Source organism: Lycorma delicatula, chromosome 10 (assembly GCF_047948215.1).
Source record: "Lycorma delicatula isolate Av1 chromosome 10, ASM4794821v1, whole genome shotgun sequence".
NCBI classification, from domain to species: Eukaryota; Metazoa; Arthropoda; class Insecta; order Hemiptera; family Fulgoridae; genus Lycorma; species Lycorma delicatula.
In genome coordinates this window covers 94482185-94506332 of record NC_134464.1, presented here as the reverse complement: position 1 = coordinate 94506332, position 24148 = coordinate 94482185, and the positions used below count along the sequence as shown (strand labels likewise).

At 28.8% G+C, this 24148-nt stretch overlaps 1 long non-coding RNA gene across 1 annotated transcript; it reads right to left on the bottom strand.

Annotated features, from left to right (window-relative positions):
• Positions 1–863: 863 nt before the first annotated feature.
• Positions 864–24080, bottom strand: LOC142331560 (uncharacterized). The gene is made up of 3 exons (XR_012758042.1): positions 23768–24080; positions 5106–5216; positions 864–1395 (listed from the first exon to the last, which is right to left on the bottom strand). It is a non-coding gene; the product is annotated as an uncharacterized LOC142331560 (long non-coding RNA).
• Positions 24081–24148: the final 68 nt, after the last annotated feature.

The window sequence follows — 24148 nt, the reverse complement described above, 5'->3', positions numbered from 1 at the left end:
GTTGTGTATTTGAGATTACAATAATGGTTAAATTGTCGATAGATATTGCCAATAAAATTTGTAAAAGTAAGCAGTGTGTTATATATTAGTTGATAATGTAAAATTATTTTACGTGCTCTCGCCGCTTATTAGATCTGCATATCAAATTTCGTCATCCAATATTAAATGTAATATAGCAAGTCTTTCCCAAAACCAATTTGATATAATAATGGATAATATGACCAGGAATTTGTGTGTGGAATACATTGGTCATACTACATGTTACATGAGGTGTACCCTAATTATTTTAACAAGACGTGTAACCCATTCTGATAACTGTTATATTATTAATGATGATGATTATGATCGCTGAACAATGAACTCTGACCTGACCCAATCGGTACTCATTGAAACGTGATCTGTGATCTAATCGGTGCTCATTGAATGGGGATCAAGCATTCAATAAACGGTGATTTATGACCTGACCGGTGCTCAATGAATAATGGTGATCGTGATCCGATCGTTGTTCAATGACAGCTGATAAGTGATGGTGGTGATTATTTGTCAATGTTAAGTTAATGTACTAAATAATGTACCCTAATATTTGTTGTGTATTTGAGATTACAATAATGGTTAAATTGTCGATAGAAATTGCCAATAAAATTTGTAAAAGCAAGCAGTGTATTATATATTAGTTGATGATAAAAAATTATTTTACATGCTCTCGTCGCTTTTTAGGTCTGCATATCAAATTTGTCATCAAATTTTAAATGTAATCTTATAGCAAGTCTTTCCCAAAACCCATTTGATATAATAATGGATAATTTGACCAGGGATTTGCATGTGGACTATATTGGTCATACTGCTATTTTAAATGAGGGGTACCTAATTATTTTAACAAAATTTGTTTCCGATTTAAATAACTGTTGTATAATGTTTGACTTTTTAGTAAGCGGTATGTTATATTTTATTTGATAATTTAAATTAATTCTATGAATAAATTTACTTCAAACAACTGTTCAAATACACATACAATTGGGAGTGAACAGATGCTATAAGTATGCAAGATATATGACTAACACTGTAGTAGTGGTAAGAATAATATTCTGCTTTTTATAGATTTTCTTTAAACTTTAAGGGACTTTCAAATATAAACTAAACAATATGACTTCGTGCCCAACTTTCTCATCTCGACTCTTAGTGAACCAAAAGTAATCAAAGAATTTTATTGAGAAAATCTATTAATTTTCTGTGAAATTTTAAAAAATCTTGGGAATTTCACGTATGGAATTAATAATAACTGTTCTTAACTTTAACTTTTTCCAGATATTGATTTTTATGAAAATTTACTAATTAATTAAATTTTTTATGTACCTGGGCATTTTATTTTAATCTCTGTTGGTGCATCACTTCTGTCTGAAAAATATACAAATAAAAACTTACTATAATTAAAAAACAATAGAACAATGTTAAAGCCTGACTGAAAATTATGATGTTAATTGTATTTTAATCCTAGCAATTTTCAAGAAAATTAGAATTTATGACTAAAGTATATATTTTATAAAGAATAATAATCTGCCGATTGGTGTGTTCTCAATCCAATATTTATAGGCACCCAATATGGTACAAAGCTAAAATTGATGTTTACGTTGCCACTGATTGTAATAATTACAAAAATTAAAAAAATATTAAGTTTTTTCAATAGGAAAAGAGCAGTAAACATTTTTCCAAAATTCTTACTTTAAATTTATGACTAGTGAAACGATAATACCTTCAAATGTAAAGGGTATACCCACACTCAACAGGTAGAAATAAAGTGGGAGGAGAGGTTTCAATGAAGTGTTGCACCTAAAATATTCACAAACAAAAGTTTCCTCGGGTATCTTCAGCCGCAGTAGTAGAGTAAAGCAGCTCAGGCAATTTTGATGCAATAAATTAAATATTAATTTATTGCATAGATATTATATTTATTAATAATATAAAATATAGTATAGTTCCTCCTCTATGAATCATGAGACCTTGCCGTTGGTGAGGGGGCTTGAGTGCTCAGGGATACAGAGTAGCTGGACCGAAGGTGCAACCATATCGGAGAGGTATCTGTTGAGAGCCAGACTAAGGAATGATTCCTGAAAGAGGGCAGCAGCTCTTTCAGTAGTTGTTAGGGGCGTGAGTCAGGACGACTTAAACGGCCGTATCAACATCACTCAGTCCTCTGAGTACTGGGCAGCTGAAAGCAATGGAAAACTACAGCTGCTTTTTTTCCAAGAAAATGTGGCTCTCTGCATTTTCACATAGCAATAATGGAGGTGCCTTCCTTGGTAAAATATTCCGGAGGTAAAATAGTCCCCCGTTCGGATCTCCGGGTGGGGACTACTATGGAAGGGGTCACCAGAAAATTAAAAAATAACACTCTACGAGTCGGAGCTTGGAATGTTAGAAGCTTGAAAAAGGTTGGTAGGCTAGAAAATTTAAAAAGGGAAATGGGTAGGACAAATGTGGATATAGTAAGAATGCTAGTGATGAAGAAAGTAAAAGGAACTATCGGAAATTAAGAAATGCTATAAACAGGAAGTGCAAACTGGTGAAAGAAGAGTGGATTAAAGAAAAGTGTTCAGAAGTGGAAAGAGAAATGAACATTGGTAAAATAGACGGAGCATACAGGAAAGTTAAGGAAAATTTTGGGGTACATAAATTAAAATCTAATAATGTGTTAAACAAAGATGGTACACCAATATATAATACGAAAGGTAAAGTCGATAGATGGGTGGAATATATTGAAGAGTTATACGGAGGAAATGAATTAGAAAATGGTGTTATAGAGGAAGAAGAGGAAGTTGAGGAGGATGAAATGGGAGAAACAATACTGAGATCTGAATTTAAGAGAGCATTAAAAGATTTAAATGGTAGAAAGGCTCCTGGAATAGACGGAATACCTGTAGAATTACTGCGCAGTGCAGGTGAGGAAGCGATTGATAGATTATACAAACTGGTGTGTAATATTTATGATAATGGGGAATTTCCATCAGACTTCAAAAAAAGTGTTATAGTTATGATACCAAAGAAAGCAGGGGCAGATAAATGTGAAGAATACAGAACAATTAGTTTAACTAGTCATGCATCAAAAATCTTAACTAGAATTTTATACAGAAGAATTGAGAGGAGAGTGGAAGAAGTGTTAGGAGAAGACCAATTTGGTTTCAGGAAAAATATAGGGACAAGGGAAGCAATTTTAGGCCTCAGATTAATAGTAGAAGGAAGATTAAAGAAAAACAAACCAACATACTTGGCGTTTATAGACCTAGAAAAGGCTTTCGATAACGTAGACTGGAATAAAATGTTCAGCATTTTAAAAAAATTAGGGTTCAAATACAGAGATAGAAGAACAATTGCTAACATGTACAGGAACCAAACAGCAACAATAACAATTGAAGAACATAAGAAAGAAGCCCTAATAAGAAAGGGAGTCCGACAAGGATGTTCCCTATCTCCGTTACTTTTTAATCTTTACATGGAACTAGCAGTTAATGATGTTAAAGAACAATTTAGATTCGGAGTAACAGTACAAAGTGAAAAGATAAAGATGCTACGATTTGCTGATGATATAGTAATTCTAGCCGAGAGTAAAAAGGATTTAGAAGAAACAATGAACGGCATAGATGAAGTCCTACGCAAAAACTATCGCATGAAAATAAACAAGAACAAAACAAAAGTAATGAAATGTAGTAGAAATAACAAAGATGGACCGCTGAATGTGAAAATAGGAGGAAAAAAGATTATGGAGGTAGAAGAATTTTGTTATTTGGGAAGTAAAATTACTAAAGATGGACGAAGCAGGAGCGATATAAAATGCCGAATAGCACAAGCTAAACGAGCCTTCAGTAAGAAATATAATTTGTTTACATCAAAAATTAATTTAAATGTCAGGAAAAGATTTTTGAAAGTGTATGTTTGGAGTGTCGCTTTATATGGAAGTGAAACTTGGACAATCGGAGTATATGAGAAGAAAAGATTAGGAGCTTTTGAAATGTGGTGCTATAGGAGAATGTTAAAAATCAGATGGGTGGATAAAGTGACAAATGAAGAGGTATTGCGGCAAATAGATGAAGGAAGAAGCATTTGGAAAAATATAGTTAAAAGAAGAGGCAGACTTATAGGCCACATACTAAGGCATCCTGGAATAGTCGCTTTAATATTGGAAGGACAGGTAGAAGGGAAAAGTTGTGTAGGCAGGCCACGTTTGGAGTATGTAAAACAAATTGTTGGGGATGTAGGATGTAGAGGGTATACTGAAATGAAACGACTAGCACTAGATAGGGAATCTTGGAGAGCTGCATCAAACCAGTCAAATGACTGAAGACAAAAAAAAAAAAAAATAGTATATTTATTAATACGCCAATAAAAAATAATTCCACATCAGTAATAACGACTGGTCTTATCTATAAATAAAAAAAAAGCTGACTTTCCCAAGGGAGAAAAAATACCTTGAATTATTCTCAGCAGGGCCTTGTTGTGATCACTACAACCCAAAATTAAATTTAAATACAATTGGACCCCACAAAAATTCATAGTCTCACGCAACTGGTAATTTTACCCTTCCTAAAACTAATAAAATGATGGTGAAAATTATAATGAAACGGGAAATATTGGCAATGCTTTATCCTGATTATTTCTAAAATCAAATGAATGCATCTCCAACAATATTCATGCGCATACTCTATTAGTGTAAATATTAAAACCATTATAAGTATGTCATCATTAAATCATGTAAAAAATTAGCAATTACAAAAGCAATATTAATTTAACAAAATCTCAAGGATAAGCAAAATTGAAAAAAAATATATATATAACAAATAAATTGGACTAGTATGTGTTTAAAGTGTATCAGTGGTGATTCATTCCACTGATAACTTAACAATTTTTTTTTGCCCACACACTCACACACACAATGCAGTCTATGAAACCATGCCTTAAGAAGGAAAAATCTTTTTCTGGTTTCCACCGTTGCTGACAGAACACAAAATTATATAATTGTTGACGGTAAAATCTACCTTCTATCATAAATATGGAATTGATTTTTCAAAGCTGTTATTCTGAAATGTTATTAAATAAATAATAAGAGTTCTTACCTTTAACGTTATTCCAGATGTTGATTCTTTTTTATGATCATTTACTAATTACTTAAATTCTTTATATACCTGGGCATGTTATTTTAATCTCTGTTGGTGCATCACTTCTGTCTGGAAAATATAAAAATAAAAATTTACTATAATTAAAAAACAATAGAACAATGTTAAAGCATGAAGGAAAATTATGATGTTAATTATATTTTAAACTTAACAATTTTCAATAAAATTAGAGTTTACAACTAAAGTATGTACTAATAAACAATAATAATCTGCCGATTGGTGTGTTCTCAATCCACTATTTATAGGCACCCAATATGATATAAAATATGAATATGATATAAAATTGATGTTTACATTCCACCTGATCGTAATGGTTACAAAAATTAAAAAAAAAAAATATTGAGTTTTTTCAATAGGAAAAGAGTTGTATACGTTTTTCCAAAATTCTTTATTTATCAATTAGTCTGAATAATTCAAAATTAATTTTTATTTATTTATTATAATTGAAATACTAATTGCAATATAGTTAATCAGAATGTATTTGCTTTAAAAAATTAGTCTAAAAAAAATTCTTGAAAATTACATAGCCATTTATTTACAAAAATGATTGTTTACATCAGATTGTAAAAATTTGAAAAACTTAATCTTTTCCTTACATTTAAAAAAAAAAAAAAAAAAGTAATTCACTTGTTATTTAAGTTGAATTAATTTAAAAATATCAGCTGGTTTGAGAGAGTTGAGCTTAGAAAAGATTCACATATTTCCACCATAGATGGTTTGAAAATAATGATAATATAAAAATCACAAACAATTGGTATTAATAAAAAAAAACAATAATTATATAATTATAAAAGTACAAAAAGATTACAAATCTGGAATTAATAGTTTATATTTGTAAACTTTTCTAAAGGCGATAAAACTTCCTAACTGTCAATAATAGACACTAAACATACTCAAAATTTTAATTTTTGGGAGGAATTTCCGAACCCTTTGAAACAAAATCTATAGTGAGGCAACGTGATGGTCTCTTCACTAATATTGTTCAACTGCACTCTGGAAAAGTTTACTGAGAAATAGAATAGGATAATACAAATACTTAATAAAAATGGGGCACAACATCTATATGTTTAAATGTAAACATTTTAGCATCTGCTGATGATTTGGTAACTTTGGCAATAGACATTAAAGAATTCAAGAATTAGAAAAATGTGCAAACAAAATCAAGCTGCAAATTTCATATAATTGATTCCAATAATAAAAGTAGAATCCAAACCATGAAAATTTCAGAATAAGAATCAATCAAATAGGTACAAAAATTTAAACATTTAGGTGAAATAATTACACTGAATGTTTTTAAAAAGAAGAAGTAAAAGCCAGACACAAAAAATTAAAGTGGCTTTCAAAAAAATAAAAAATTCTTATTCAAAAACCCATAATTAAGACACTAAGAAACATAGTTTTAGAGAAGTGTTGTGTGGTATGTAAGGTCTACAAAATTTTTAAGGAAAAATCTAGTACAGTTAAAAAAATAATTTTAAGAAAACTCTACGGTCAAACCACAAGGATAATTCTTATAAATTAAGCAAATTAGAAGAAATTTACCGAAATTTTGAAATGTTATAATTTAGAAAAAGAACTCAAATTTTATAGTCACTTAAATTGAATGGATGATAATAAATTAACAATTTTTTTTATAAAAGGAAATCCTAAATAATTATGTTAACGTTTTTAAACTAGTCTGTTTCAGACTAATAAAAATCTTTCTTCCAAATGTCTTATGCAGCTAATTAATTAATTTATTAACAGCACATAACAATTCACAAAAATATTATATATATATATATATATATATAATATATATATATATATATATATATAATATTATATATATATATATTATATATCTTCTCAGATTTAAAAAGGAGCTTCAAAAGTCTTTTGCAAGAAAAGTTTTATCAATTTGAATATAATTTAATAACCTAAGTATTATTTATTTTTTTTTGTTATGCTGTTAAATGAATAAATATATACTGTACTATGCTTTTCACATTTGTATAACAAATTTGAGTTTATTAATAAAAAATCTTGAAGGTGTAATTTAAATAATTTGTCTCAGGTAGTAAATGTTTACGTGTTTCTTTATGTACAAATGTTAAACACTTTAAGCAAACCATTAAAATAGACAGCTAGAATTGGGAAATCATTAGCTACTTAATATTCAGCAGGAATAACCAATATGAAACTGATAATTTTGAATAAAATCTTTAATTTTGTGATTAGAACTGATAACAAGAAAATAATGCAAAATAACTTAGTTGATGAACACAAAAAAATAATATTAAAACAGTAAAAAAAAGTTTCCAAAAATTTAGGTCTTTACAGTTTGGTTCAAATTAACTATAAATGTTAATGTCATAATCACTTATATTTTTTATTTACCTAGTTACCTCTTCATTTATCACAATTTATCAAGTATACCTCTGCAAATACTTAATGTATACCGCCTTCAAAAATTCACTTTAATATTATACACAGTAATTCATCAAAATTAACTAAATACCTTTACTTACTTTTTTCATCCACTTATTTAGAACAGATTAAATATGTATAAATCATTCATTACACTCTTTTAGTACGTGGAGCAAGGGTGAAAAATGTTATTTCACTATTCACAGAAACCAGTCAGTAGATCTATAAAATAATTTTTCGTACTAATCATTGGCGACCTACACCAACAGACAAACCGACGCCACTACATTACTTAAATAACAGCTACTAACGTAGCGTTTGAAAGGACGCTATCTTTACATCAATATTAAACTGGAAAATCCTTTACTGCCGACATTTTGATTTTTAAAGTCTACGCGGGAAACAAGTTAATTGTAAATCTTTTGAATGTAACGTTAACTAAATGTATTAAAACCAATATTATTTTGGGACTAATGTGTTCGTGAAAAATTTCGGTTTTCAGATTTAAGCGGAAATCACCATTTTGACCATCTTTGAATTCATTTTGACTACTTTCGGCGTGAAGTCAGTATGTACGTTTGTATCTCGCATAATTCAAAAATGATTAGCCGTATGATGTTGAAATTTTGAATTTAGGACTCTTGTAACATCTAATTGTACACTTCCCCTTTTGATTGCAATCGACAGGGCAAAAATTGTGTACAGGGGTTTCTTCAGTTTTGAAACATTTCGATTTTGGACTTTTTCGTAACTGCAGTAATAAGCCATCATTGAAATCTTTTCGGCGATATATCATAAGTGGTACTTATTTTCATTGGTTCTAGAGTTATAGCCAAATAACGTTTTAATTAATGAAATATTTGGATCTTATAAGGAGAAGAAGGCACATCGGTTCTACTTAAACTTCATCTCCTTTTTTTAAAATTTAAATATATTTATTTAAAATATTCTTAAATTTTTAATTTTTGTTGGTTGTTCCAAATTAATGGTTAGGTGTTTTTAATTTGGTGTAATTTTAAAAAGTTAGAATTTAAGGAAAATTAAAAAAAGGAATTTTTACTTTTTGTGGTTTTTTGAAATCAGCCATTAAATTAATTTTCCATCTGTTTATTAATTAATTAATAAACAACAAATTAATCTGCCAACATTTTATTTCAATCCATGTTACCAGATGACTATTTTTAGTCAATCAGAAAACATTTTCTGATTGTAAACTATTCCTGTCCCCTACTGTTTACAAAAGTTTAATATATTAATCTGTGTTTTAGAATAAAACTGTGATGTAGTTTTTACTGTTTTTTTTTTTTTATTTATAAACATTTTAGTTGTTGTGTTTATAAATATCCACTCTCTTAAATTCTGTTTATTCTGAAAAGATGATTGCAGTTGAATTGGAATCATGCCTTCCACCTGTTGATAGATATGAAACTCATTCCCATGGTGAAATTTCAATGTTTCCTCTGATCATAGGCATGAAACACATGAATAAAATAAGATTTCAGTGTCTTTAAAGCATTAATATCTATCTAAGAAAGTGTATATCAGTTTAAAAAAAAAATCTGTAGGCTTATAAATTTCAACAGCCTGTGTATGGTCAGAAGGTTCAAGATGCAACTCTAAGAGCACAGACACCAACACAGTAAAAAAAAGAAAAAGAAACTAAATTGAATGTTTTATTGAGATCACAAAAAAAAATGAAAATAAAGTCTTTTTGCTATTTACATTTAAAATATTTTTTTAAATAATCTGATATGGACTTCCTTTATGCCTATTAAATTACATGTACACATTTTTTAAATGAAAAGTACATAATAAAATTTTATTTCATCTTTTGATATTTAACTTACGATATTTTTTCATTTTTTTTTTTTTTTTTTTTTGTTACTATTGAATCATTATTTATTGTAAAACTTTTTTTTTACAATCAACGGTTAATAATTATTAAATCAAAACAAAAAAAAAACAAAAAGTTAAAACAAAGGAGATGAAGTCTCATTCTAACCGATGTGCCTTCTTCTCCTTGTAAGATCCAAATATTTTTCATTAATTAAAATATTGCTTACTATAACTCTGGAACCAATGAAAATAAGTACTACTTATGACATAGTATTGAAAAGCTATCAATGAGGGCTTATTACTTCAGTTAAAAAATAGTCAAAAATCACATTTTTTTTATTTTTATGTTTTTTGGACACTTTTGATCCAGTCGATTGAAATCAAAAGAGCAGGTGCACAACTAGATGTTACAACAGTCTGAATTTCCAAAATTTCAACATCCTATGGCTAGTCGTTTTTGAGTTATGCAAGATACATACATTTGTACATACAGATGTCATGCCAAAACTAGTCAAAATTGATTCGGGGCTGGTCAAAATTGATACTTCCATTGATATCTGAAAACCGAAATTTTTCACGATCACAATACTTCCTTAGCTTTGTACAAGTATGTAAAAATGAAAATATCTGTAGCAGTAAACAAACTTTTCCTTAACCCATACTGAAATGCTGTTAATATGCTATGCTTAGCAATAAATTTTAAAAGTGCATTTTTCATAATTCTAACACTTTGGAAAATACATATATATCTAAATCGGGCTATAGTTTTCTAATTAAGTTAACACCATTTCTTAAGGATATGAATAAGAATGAAAATTTTAAAGCAGCTGGGAAATTTTCCATTGCTGAGATTTCTTAATTAAATTTGTATAAAGGATGACAGCATCTATTTACTGGTTATTTGCAGGAAATAAAAATACTGATTTATCAACAAAAACATTCAAGGTAAAAATGGCTATGTTTAAAATGGATCACAGTTATTGCTGTTTGAAATACTGAAAATTTATAGAATTGTTCCACTACAAAAATAGAGGGTGATATAATGGACACAGATTGAATCCTTTTGTTTTTTTGGTGAAGTTATTTTATTTGTTTTATTTCTGAATGCATTTTTACTTTTAACAAATCCCCACATAATTTTTAACTTTGTTAAAAAACTAACTTAACTTTGTCAGGTATTATTTCAGAGGATGTCTTTTGAACTAAATATTATAACAGTATTTTATTTTACCTTTATGAATAACTTTTATATATATAGTCATTTACAATTTTTTTAAAGTAATTTTGAAAGTTAATATTTAGATGTTTTTTTTGTAGTTTAACTATAGAAAATTTAATTCTTTTCTATGTTTAAACTATTTCTTTTTTACTAAAGAATTCTAGCTGCAAAGAAACTAAAAAGAGAGAAAACTTTGAAAAACATTAAGAAAATCATTACATTTTGTTTATTATTATTTTACATTTTGTTAAATTCCTAATTTGTTTCAGACAAAGATTTCTTTTAATTATATGTTCATTGACCACTTCTTAGAAGAATAAACATTCTATCAATGTGGATAAAGAATATAAAATGTGAATAAAGATATCTAACAATGTGGGATGTAAAAATTCAGTTTTCTTTGTATCTATCTAGTCTGGAGGAGGGTATAGCTTTTCTTATGTACCTACCTAGCTAGCGATTCTATTTCTGTAAAAAAAAGTCTATATAAATAGTTCTACCTCAGGCTAAATATTTAAGGAGTAAAAATGGACCACCTAATCATTCCTAATAAATATTTTTGTTTGAAAAGGGTCAATGCTATCATAAATGTAATGAATTTAATAACTAAAACAAAACTAATTTCACAACCGCTAATTGAATTTCTCTTATTTTCTTTTGTTTCAGGTAACTCAACGGTTCATTTAATATTCTAAGGGAGAGCTGCAACGTAAGTGGCCCTCCTTACATTGCGGTACTTCCTTTTACTGTAGGATAATTTTCTACTAAAGGTACTTACTTTTGTTATTATTGTTTAATATTATAAATTTGCATGTTAAAAATAAGTTGTGTAGTTTTTAAGTTGATAGTATAATATTCTGATAAAATCGCGGTGGGTCCCAAGTCCCAGTAGGGTCCCTGATAGGAACTTATCTGTAGGAATTTTTTATGTGTATTTTTGTGTATGTTTCTATTTCAGGTTTGACATAAATTTTACATTAAAATTAATTAGATAAGCAGTGTAAATTAAGTTTTATGAAAATATATTTAAATTTTGTATATGCTGTGTATTTTTTTTCAGGTACAACGTAGATATTATTTTATTATTAGTTAGTTAAGTAGCGTCCGCGATCCCAATCCCTAATAGGGTCCTCCTCCCTAAGGGGGAGGTTTTTAAGTCGGTGAGAGCCCGACACTACCGTCTGTTGCGGGCGCAGACGGTGGCTGGAAGAGCTTTTTCCTCCTCCTACGCAAAAAAAAAAAAAAAAAAAAAAAATTAACAGTTCATATTAAGTGCATTACTAATCTTTTTGCCAAGTGATTTTGAGTTGTAGGTGCTGTACCAGGAGTACTTTTAAATTCATGGAAGCTGTGACAAAAAAATGGTTACTGATTCTCAAATGTAATATTGAAAGTGGAGAATAATTATGGAAGATAAGGAAAATTTTAATTAAAGTGACTATCAACCGTAGTTTCAAATCTGGATTGAATAAAAAGTAAGTACCGTAAATGTCTAATAGAATTTTTAAAACGCAGTAAAACATGAAAAAAATATGCATATCTAGAATTGTACATGGTGATTTTAACAAATTTTGGGTGCTGAATTCAAAACTTATAAAATTTTGTGTAATACATTGCATTTTTAGATACATACGTTTTATTTATCAATAAACGCATAATCAGTAGGATAACAATATTCCAAAAAAGTTATTTTATGTGTATTCATTTATAATTTATTTAAATCGCCTAAATATTTGTTTATTCAAATACAAATGAATTGAAATATATTCAATACAGTTTTTAAACATTTAAATCATTGGAATTGAATTTTTAAATTATGTTGAAACATTTTTTCACTCGTGCGATGTTTGATCAGTATCTCTAAATAAAAACCAACAATAGTCGTCAATCATTCTAGATCCCATCTTCCTTGGTACTGATGCTTCATGGTCAGAATATCCTGACAGAAACACTCTCCCTGCTCATCAGTGACAGAGCCCAAATTTTCAGGATAAAAGTCTAAGTGGAAATGTAGAAAATGAATTTTTAATGACATCCTACATGCTAAATGTTTGTAGTTTTTTAATAGCTTATTAACAAAAAAACATAGTTTTCATATTTTCTGTTGCCTAAGAAATCACCAACAATGTCTTTGAAGAACTTCCATGCAGCTAATTCACATTTGCTAAGTTTATCCTCAAAAATATTTATTCATCACTCGATTTAGGAAAACTTATTGTTAAATAATCTATCACAATCACAATGCGGTGATGCATATAAAGCACAACAGATGCAAGAGATCTGTTGATCTGTCACTTTCATTAAGAATATAGATTTACATACGCGATCAGTCCCAGTGTTGAACAGAGTGAAGGTGTCGCTTGTACAGGTGAAAGATTTCTTGTCTTTTAGTGGGCTTGGCCTACTCTGGGTAGAAGATCGCTTTCCTTATTAAGCCTGGCGTGAAATGCTTTTTTTTTGACAATGGCAATGGGTACTGTATAGCTACACAGTACATCCTCTGGTGTAATATTTAATAAGCTTAATTTATTCTTAAACTATTATCTTCTAAATATTCACTACAACTAACTAGTATGACCAAAAATGGTTAGCTTTCCTTTTTTAGATCAAATAAAATTAGAAAAAAAAAATATATATATATATATATATATAAAATAAACCTTGAGTAGACAGTAAAAAATCATAGTTAGATAAATCTGCAATTAAAGAATTGAAAAAAAAAAACGTTTTGGTGATGCTTAATCAGAAGTCCTTTGATTGATATATTTGTTGCATTTTGTGATAATTGAAATTAAATTTTATTTTTATTTTATGATTGAAAAAAAATTTTGTGATAATGCTGGTACCAGTAAGATTCTGAAAAGAGACCTAACCTGTTTTTTCAGGACCCATTTAACTTAAAATAACAATTAGATGTTTTTATCGTTCAATTTATGTTGTAATATTTAATTCTTAATAAATGTTTATTTATTATACATTTGCTTTAGTTTTAAATAACGTAATTCATCTGGATTTGTATATGTACCTAACAGCTAAACAGCTGTTAGGTACAAGACATGGGGATGTGCTATTAGATAGAGAAAGATATTTTTTTTTTTGTTCTACCTTGTGAACAGTCAGTTAAAACAAACAAAAAAGAGCTAGCGAATGGTTGCATAAGAGTCCCGGCTTTGCTCTAAAAAAACTTTTATTCAAATACGCCATACGATTTTTAAATATTGATTTAATAATGCAGTATTTAGAGTACAGTGCTGAAAAAAGATTTAAATGTTCAATAAAAAGAATTGTCTCCTTTACCCCTTGGTCAAATGACTTTTATCAACAAAATTATACTGTATTTAGAGTATAATTGCTAAAAGAGTACCACTGCTTTACCCGCTTGTCGGCAGAGGGTTGCAGACTGGAAATTATGCAATCTTGTGTCAGTTTTCAGGAATAACTTTTGCAAATCACCGAAACATATCAGTCATATTTAATATTTTTTCAACCGATTTGAACAGCTAAAATGTTATTTTGTTCACAATTGAAGGTGTAATATTTCATCTAATAAAAAGAAATTAGAAAAAATAATATTTCCAGTACTTTTAATGATTAAAAAAAAATGTTTATAGTTTTTTCATTTCCAAAGGTGAAATTTTTAAAACTTGTATGTTTTATATATATATATATATATATTTTATACACTATTTCTGTTGAAAGAAGCTTCATCTGTGAACTGAATCCTTGCCGAAAATAAAGGATCTTCAATTATTGTTCTTTTAAACCAGCTACAGAAAGCCAATCTGCGTGGAAAATCATCGGCAGTCAGCCCCTGTACATGCTGCAGGTGATAAGGGTAAAGACAGTTACACCATTTAAAATCTGCCACTTTCACGTGGCCCACACCTTATTGTATTGCCAGAGAACGTGTACTTTTATCAGAGGATTCTTCCACACGATTTAGAACACTTTCTTCTAATTCAATAGTTCTAGTACTCCTATTTTTTTCATTTGGCACACGTTTATTAGGAAACTTGTTTTCTTACAGTCATTTTGCTTCTGCCTTGTTGCAGTTTGCAAAACCATACATTAAATCCACGTCACACATTTCTGCAAAATAATATTTAAACTCCATGATGAAAAAACAACAAAACTTAAAAAATAAACCAATGACAATGAATGTTAAGCAAACACTCCCAAGTAAACAATGATTTTATATTACTTTAAAATCATATGGTTTATTTTTAAAAAAATTTGCATTGCATTTTACCATTGTTAACATGATCAGAAGTAATAATCGCTGTGTTAAATTATTCAAAAGTGAAAAATTAATATCGATTGTTTTATTATTATTTAACATTAAACTTTAGCGTGAGAAAATGATTACTTAATTTGAAATTAATTTACAATACTAGAGGTAGCAATTTGAAATTAATTTACAATACTAGAGGTAGCAATTTGAAATTAATTTACAATACTAGAGGTAGCAATAAATAAAAACAATTAATATTTAATAGAATTGAACGTAAGTGGAGGAAATGAAAACAGACACAAAATAACATTTTCTGCCACAACTCGGCTATTTGTTAACTGATCTTAAAAAATAAAATTTCATTTTGTATAAGGCTTAATATTTTAGCAATAATATACATTTCATAAAATTATTATTTATGTTGATATAACGAATTGAAAAATAAACATGAACGCCATTTTGTAATTTGCGAAAGTATTTAAGTCCTGATTTTTTGCTTATTTTTTAAATTTTATTACCAAGACGCTTACCAAATATTAATGTGATTCTTCTATCCAAACTTGAGATATAAATTTTTATACAAAAATAACAAATTGGCAGACAGAGGAGAACGAAGGAGAGGTTGACATTTTTTGCTTAGTTTTACAAGTAGAATCCGAAAAAGGATCCCACCGTTTTAGAAACAATCGTCGAGCGAAATTCATGTATTTAACCTGTTAATCATGTATAAAACGGGGGTCACTTCGAGCAACTTTGAAGGTAATTTAATTAAAACATTAATCTTTAACTTCATTTTTCTCTTGTTTTCAAAGTTTAAATTACATTTTATGTTAAAAGATGTTTCCACCCTATTGACAAAATTAGTTATCCGTGCTGTTAAATTTTTTTCCACAATTCAGTCTGTGTAATTTTTAATAAAGTTAAATATCAATATCACATACTCAATTTTTACTTAAGTAATTTACATGATCTTTTCAGAATTAAATTTTCTACATTTCTAATTGAAAAAAAAAATACAACTTAATTAACCATTTAACAGAAATTTCTTACATTAAATTCAAAAACGTGTTATTTTTTACCCCCAGTTTTTGTGTTTTACGTCGGATATCTTTAAAATTAATGGAGGTACTGTTCTAGGACCCATTTTTTTTTTAATATTTACAGGTCAAAAATCATAACAAGCAATTGAATTCGCCTCTTAATTTACCTTCCCAAAATTTCAGGAAGTCTTCATTTCTCCGGAGGAACCGAAATGCGGGCGAAATCTTTCGCTAGCCGAACTCGCTAACGAAGCGTTTTCGGGCCTATGTTTATATGAAATATTTTCCTATTTTTAGGTATAGAATCAGCTCCCGAGAGACTGCCGCATAATTTTGAATCACCTGTATATATATATATGTATAAATTTTCCCCAGCAACGTAACATTATTGCATTTCGAATAGTTAGTGTTTTAATGAGTCGTAAACCAGTATCACAAAGTAAATAATATTGCTTACATCAGTAACCACTTCACAGCCATAATAAAAAAATAAATAAATGTATTGTCTGACGATCAGTTCCGTGAATCTGTCGACAACGTTGATTTTGTTGTCCTTGGATGAAGATTACAAGAAAAAAACAGTAATATTAAATTCAACTAACATGTTTTCAAACGTTTGCCGAAGGTCACATATTGCTCGATGACAACCGGCATACACACTCGCATTACGCTCGATGTACATACGGCATAACACACTACCCGAATTAGTTTATCACGTACAAACTGCTGACACATCATAATTTGTAATATAACATGCCCACACCACAACAACATGAGTGTAACACAAAGGAATTAATTCATTTATTTTTAGATATCAAGATTTACTCAAAACTACACACCAAGTAGTTTTTTCTTTTCAGAATTTTTTTTAAAAAACAAATGTAGAGTAGTCCTTTACATTGATATTTTTGTCTAAAGTTTTTAGGCAACGAACAAATATTTTCTTTTTTCTAGTATTTCACAAATATTTTAAAAAAATGTATTATACACTTTTTTCTTTTATATGTAACATTTTTCACCCGTATCAGCCTCCCAATATCTATTGATGAAAATTTAATAATAGATTAAAAGTTATTTAAAATAGTTACAATTTAATTTTTTTAAATTAATTTTTTTCTTTAATATGGTTTTATTCAAAAATAAAGAAATAAAGGCGTATTTTTCAGTACAAAACATTTTAATTAAGTTTTTCAAATAACAAAAAGTCTGAAAAGAAAAAAAGTTTTTCATAATTGTAATTACCTATCTTTTTTTTAATTTACAGTCGCATCAACAATTAAAATGCTGATATCCGTGGTGGAGTGGTAGCGACTCAGCATTTCATCCGGAGGTCCTGGGTTCGAATCGCAGTCAGGCATGGCATTTTTTCATACGCTACAAATTTCCATTATCGAAGGGCGAAATGACTAAAGCAGTCGATGCCCTTCATCGAAAAAAAAAAAAGAAGTCATTGGCGAGACTGGGGGTGTAACTGTAAGTAACACAGTAAACGTGTAGTCTTCAATAGACTCATGCCTACCGCACCTACCCATCAGGATGGTCTAGTGGTGAACTCGTCATCGCAGATCAACTGATTTCGAAGTCAAGTTCTAAAGTTTAAATCCTAGCAAAGGCACTTTTATACGGATTTGAATACTTGATCGTGGACACCGGTGTTCTTTGGTGTTTGGATTTCAATTAACCACACACCTCAGAAACGGTCGACCTGAAATAAAGTTACTAGTAAACAAGTTTCTAGTAAATTCAAGTTACTAGTAAACATATAATTATATGAACAGCTGATTTATATTAGGTATTAATATCTTTAGCCTATTGTTGCCCCGTGAGACGTAAACAAACTTTTGTGAAACCGAGTTTTTGTTGTGCGTTACAAAAATGAGTGATACTAATTATAAGCAACGTTCTGCAAAGTTTTATGTTAAACTTCGTTAGAATGATACTAAGAATTACCAAAATTGAAAAGGGCATATGGAGATGACGCTCTGTCACGAGCCCAAGTTTTCAGATGGTTTAACGCATTTTCAGATGACCGGGAATTAGTTGCAGACGATCCACGCTCTTGAAGATCGTTAACGGCAAAAAAAGACAGTGTAGAGCGAATCAGAGACTTGATATGGTTCAACCGGCAATTAACTGTCAGCATGTCTGCAAAACAATTGAATTTGAAGCATACCATAGTCCGTCAAATTTTGACAAACGAATTGGACATGAAAAAAGTTTGTGCAAAATTGGTCTCAAAAAACCTCACTGTTGAACAGAAAAATAACAGGGTGGAAGTGTGCCGTGATTTTCTACAGCAAACTGAAACTGATCCTGATTTTCTAAAAAAAATGCTATTACTGGTGATGAATCTTGGATATTTGAGTATGACCCATAAATAAAATGCCACAGCAAGGAGTGGCACACTTCAAACTCACTACATCCCAAAAAAGCAAAAATGAGCAGATCAAAAATCAAAACCTAATTTGCTAATTAAACCTAACTGCTAATTTGTTTCTTCGATAGTAATGGCATTGTCCATAAGGAGTTTTTGCCTACAGGACAGACTGTAAATCAATATGTTTACCAAGAAATTCTTGAAAGACTGCAAAAAAGAGTTGCTTGCATGAGACCAGCCATCAAAAACAACTGTATGCTGCGTCATGACAATGCACCTTGTTACACTCAATTAATGAGTTTTTGGCAAAGAAAAACATTCCTGTAGTTCCTCAACCACCTTATTCACTTGACTTGTTCTCTGCAACTTTTTCCTGTCCCAAACTTTAAAAAAAAACTCAAAGGACAGCATTTTGGAACAGTAGAAAACATAAAAGAAAAATGAACCGACCACCTCAAGAATATTTTGGTTTCTGAGTTCCAACACCGCTATGAAGAGTGGGAAAACTGTTTGAAGTGTTGCATGGCTTTCCAAGAGAACTATTTCAAAGGTGATAGAGTCCATGTAGAACTGGATTGTAAATAAAAAGTTTTTCTGAACCAGTCTCATTACTTTATTTACAGACCTCATATATCTACTGATCTGACACCCAAAATACATCAGAAAAATACTGAAAGACATTTTTTGAAATGATCCAAAGATAGTGATTACAAATGTCCCAGACTAAATTACAGTTATATATTTTACAACGTTTTCTAACAGTGATGAGTTGAAATATGGCAAAATATACCAAGGATTTTTCTTGGTAAATAATTAAATTTTGTTTATTTACTCTCAACTGATTAATTCCTTTCATCATGAATATTTATTTTATGAGTATTATATTATATTTGGATAGTTAATAAGAAATAATATGCAAACGACTGCAAACAGCCTGTTCTTCAACTCTACTATTGCTTGTGTGAAGTGTTCTAAAATAACTTTAAAACAAATAAGTTTTTAACCGTAACAGACTATGAAAAATTCTAATTAATCGGTATCTATAAATCTATACTATTCAATAAAGAGAAAGAGGGTTTTTGTTTGTTTGGAGTAAACAAAAAACTACTTGATCAATCGCAAACAAATCTTTAGCCATGTTTCTTGGCATAAATGAGAAGGTTTTTAAATATATTTCATCTCGAAAGATCTCAAAAATGAAATATATATATATATATATATATATATTAGTGGAGATTTGCCGGTTGAAGCACAACTTTAATGAATTGAATTAATGAACTGTGCGTTTCTATCACTGCGGGAGCTGGGTTTGAACTGAATGATTGAAATTAATCGAATTTATGTTTTTATAAAAATAATACAATTAAATTTACGTTAAATAAAATAAAATAATATTAAATAAATTTAAATAATTTCTGTTTAACAATGGGCTTTCTGTGGGAACTGCGTGTGAGACTAGAGTGATGAGGTATGTGAGCACCTCGTGAGAGGTCACCATTAACTGGTAACAAACAGAGTGCCCCTGCGCACTATTTTGGGAGGTGCAATGGGGTGCTATTATAATATCTCTTTACACAATTTTATAATTTTCAAAATTCAAACTGGGTATTTGTAAGTAGGTTGAAGGCTAACTTCTGCATACAACAGGTACAATCTCGATCTAACATATCATGAATTTTTCGTCACCAATTGTATGTGTTCCCACATTAGTTACCATAGTTACTATTATTCTATCTTTTGTAATTTAGTTTCTTTTTCAGGTTTCTTCTATACAGCCTGAACACTATAATTATTATTTATCAGTATTATTCTCACAACCATGAAGATAATGTACACTGCAGGGTCCAGGGAGTGGAGCTCTTTGGGTAGATGGGAATGGCGATTGAATCAAGCTTTGCGGACATAGGGTAGGCCTCATAGCCCCAGGAAGGCCGAGGAGCCCCTGAGTTGGCACCGGGATTTGCCTGGGCTGACCTGAGCTTCAAGGGTCCCAGGTTCTGGCTAAATGGCTAGTTACTTTATACTTTACATACTCATATAATTAAATATAAACTGTTTTTTCTTTTAATATGGACTAATTTTAAATTCTCTGGTTTTCTTTTTCAGTTGGACCGACTTATTTTTCCCCAAATTATAACTTCAAAAAGCTTTTTACTGTTCAGATATTGTCTATTAAAGATTATGTTTATTAACAGAAATAAAGGAAGAAGTAAAAGCAATATCTCTTATCAGTATTCTTCATACCTGATTTAGTTAAAATGAATGAATGTCAGCTGCAGACCACAGTTATTTCAGCTGGAACTTTGAAAAACCTATTCACTAAAAAATGTCTCTAGAATAAACAAAACAACCTAGGAAAATGACTCTGAATTTCCTAGGTAACATCCTAGGAAAATGGACTGTGCTAGCTTTCTCTTCCTTCACTGATTGTGAATTTAAAATAATTATTTATTACTTCTTTTTTTAGTAAAAGAAGTGCAAAATTTTAAGACTAAATAATTTTACGATCTACTTAATCAATTTTCCCTGTTACAGATGAAATTGTTTAAATGAATCTGAACAAATGATAGTGAAAATGTTTGTCGATTCATCTGAACAAATAAATTTCAATTCTGTTCATAATAAGAGGCTTAATTTTAATTCAATAAAACATATATCTATGAGGCTATTAATGATAAGAAGTTAAAAGGCTGCCGTTTTGGATTTTCAAAGTTAATTATTGAGTATTATTGAAAGTATTATTGAGTACACATATACCAAATTTTATTAAATAATTCCAATTATTTTTAAGATATCAATTTTTATTGAAAAAAACCAAATGTTAGAAGGAGGGAAAATTAAGTGATTTGGATTGTTTTTCCACAAGAACTTTTTTTTAAATTTTGATGTCCTGAATCAGCCCCTTAAATTTTTAGACACCTCCCACAACACTCTTCATAAAAGAATAACTGTTTATACATGAAATAAAAGTAAGATAAATTTATGAAGATGCTAAATATATTAAATAAATACAGAATACCAATTTAGAAGATAGGAATGTAAAAAATTAAGCACAACTTTTTGTACACCTCAAACAATGATAAACATAATTCAGTTTATTAACTAAAGCGTAGCATTAATTACAACCATTTTGGTTTTATTACTTTTGTGAAAGAAAATCTTACAACTTTATTGAAAATAAATTGATGGAAAGATATTAAAAAGGCCAGTAATTTGTTAAAAATGGAAACTGAAGCGTAATAAGACATTATCATTATTCACTTTTAATGATAATGATGATTATATTGTTTGTAATATATATGCACAAATGTTTCATAATTAAGACTTTTAAAATTGTTATTTTGTCATATCCTAAAATACTAATAGGAAGATGTTGATGAATTATTTTAAATATAGTTTAATAGAATATAATTAATTAACTATGGTTTAGTGCAAATATTATATTTTTCTTGCTCTTGACAACATAAGGGCTACATAATGTTTATTAATAAACATTATATTATAGTAAGACTGTTTGCTGCCATATTTTTGTTTTTTTTTTCGTGGTTGTTCTTGGACTAAGTAATATGAATAACATTGGTTGTATAGTGGTGATTTGCGATAATATGCTTCTGAAATAGTTAATTTTATTAGCTGATGTAAATAATGAAAATTAAAGAAAATGTAAGACATCCTTAACTAAAATAAGATGAAAAGTTCAATAACATTATTTAGAATGGTTAAAAAAATTTAGATAATGAAAAAGTTAGATTAAATGTGACTGATATTTAATTGGCTTAAAATAAATTAGTTTACTTTATTTTTGAAATAGGCTTACAGTTATACATTTAATGCTGTAAAATGATAAACACAATTAGGCTAATACATATGTGAGATTTTACAGACTATAATAAACTGGTTAACTAATAAATAGCTTGTTTGGGATATTAAGCACTGAAAGATAAGATTTGATTCAAAAGATAAAAATAAATAATCTAAAATGAATCAAATACAATAAATATGATTTTAAAACATAACTTTATCAATGTAACTGAAGAAGTTAACCATATTTCTTCATGAAATCAGAAAAAGCTATTAAGTAAAAATACTTTATATCTAAATGTATGTGAAATATTATAAAAGGCTCTTAATACAAGTATTTATTTACCTTTCTTTTATTTATTTTATTGAAGGAAATAAATAAAGGCCAAAGAGAAAATGAATTCGGTGTGAATATGAAAAATTCCATAAAAAAAAAAACAATAAAACACTAATCATCGGTTTGGTTAAGAAAGCCAAGGTTACCAACTTATTATCTTTTTCTTCGTCTTATAAGAAATATAATGAAGATAAGAGACCACGGAGAAAACTGAATAATGAATTAAGAAGAGCAACACAAAAAACAAAGAAGAAATGGCTTTATGAGACTACTCACATGAAGAAAATTAAGAAAAAACAGGATGGTATAAACTAATGTACAAAAAGGTAAAAACAATAACATGGGATAAGTGGAGAAAAGGTACAGACACTAAAGACAACACTCTTAATAAATATATATACACAAAAACAGAACAATGTCCACAATGAATAGACATTCAAATCCGACATGCTGTTTGACCACATTCTAAAGAGATGTTTGCTTAATATAAAAAAATTGCCAATAATATCATCAACTGAATCCAGGATGAAACAATGGCAGTACCAGTCATTGAACATGACCACAGGACTAATTAAAAATATGTCAAAATTTTAAATCTCATCAAATTCTGTTCAAAAGTTTATGTTTTTAAAGAAAAAAGTTATCACTGTTAACTTTGGTACATTAACAAGATATATAAAACTAAATAATATTTTCTGCAACTTTAACATTATATTCCTTTTAATTTTTTAATGTATGTTTTAAAAAAGTGAAAAAAATGTTAGTAAAATATCTGATACTGAACAACAAAGGTAATTTACCCCTCTAAAATAAATAGCTACTTAATCATCAAATGGAAACACAGATAAAAGATTTTCTTATTAACAAAAACATAACTTTTATAAAACAAAAAGCAGAAGTTCAATAAAATACTCATATTTAAAACAAATAATAATTTGCAATTATATCATTTAAATAGAAAAAATTGTCTTCTAATTTAAAAATCATTTAAAAAAAACAAAAATTAGTCTTCAAAAGAATCAGCAACCCCCTCTTCAATTTTATTGGTACTTAAAAGTACGCATTTTTATTTTGTATTTTTATAAAGTAATCTATATATATATATATATATATATAAATTTTATACAATTTAAACTTAAATTACAAGAATAAAAACATATTTGGCTAAGCTAAAAATGAAAATTTTTAAAGCTTTATAAGTGTGTAAATGTCAAAACGTTTAGTTTTTAAATTTTCACAATTCTGCTAATAAATTAACGTTCACGTAATTAATATTAACCTACGTCCAAATAATATTATTTAATAGTGTATTATTTTTCTTAATATAAAATATTATTATTAGAAGTACTTACATAGTTTATATGTAGAAGGCTTTCTAAACTGTCGATTTATATAGAAGAACACTACTTAACACAGCGAATACGCTAGAGAATTTGATTAATTTTAACTACGGCTCTGTATTTAAAATGTAATTTATTGAATATGACAACGTTAATCATTAATAACACTGATACTAGATAATAACTTTTCAAAAACTTGAACGTATTAGATAAGTTAAAATATAAGTTTTATTTTTGGTTATTACACCGATAATGGAAGCAATTAATAAACATATATAATTTTTCTTCAATGTAACAATACATATTTTGACACATTTAGTTGCTTTGACAGATTGCAGCAAGAACCAACTGGTATGGGACGAAAGCAGAATCTGATCACACATCAGCTTCCAA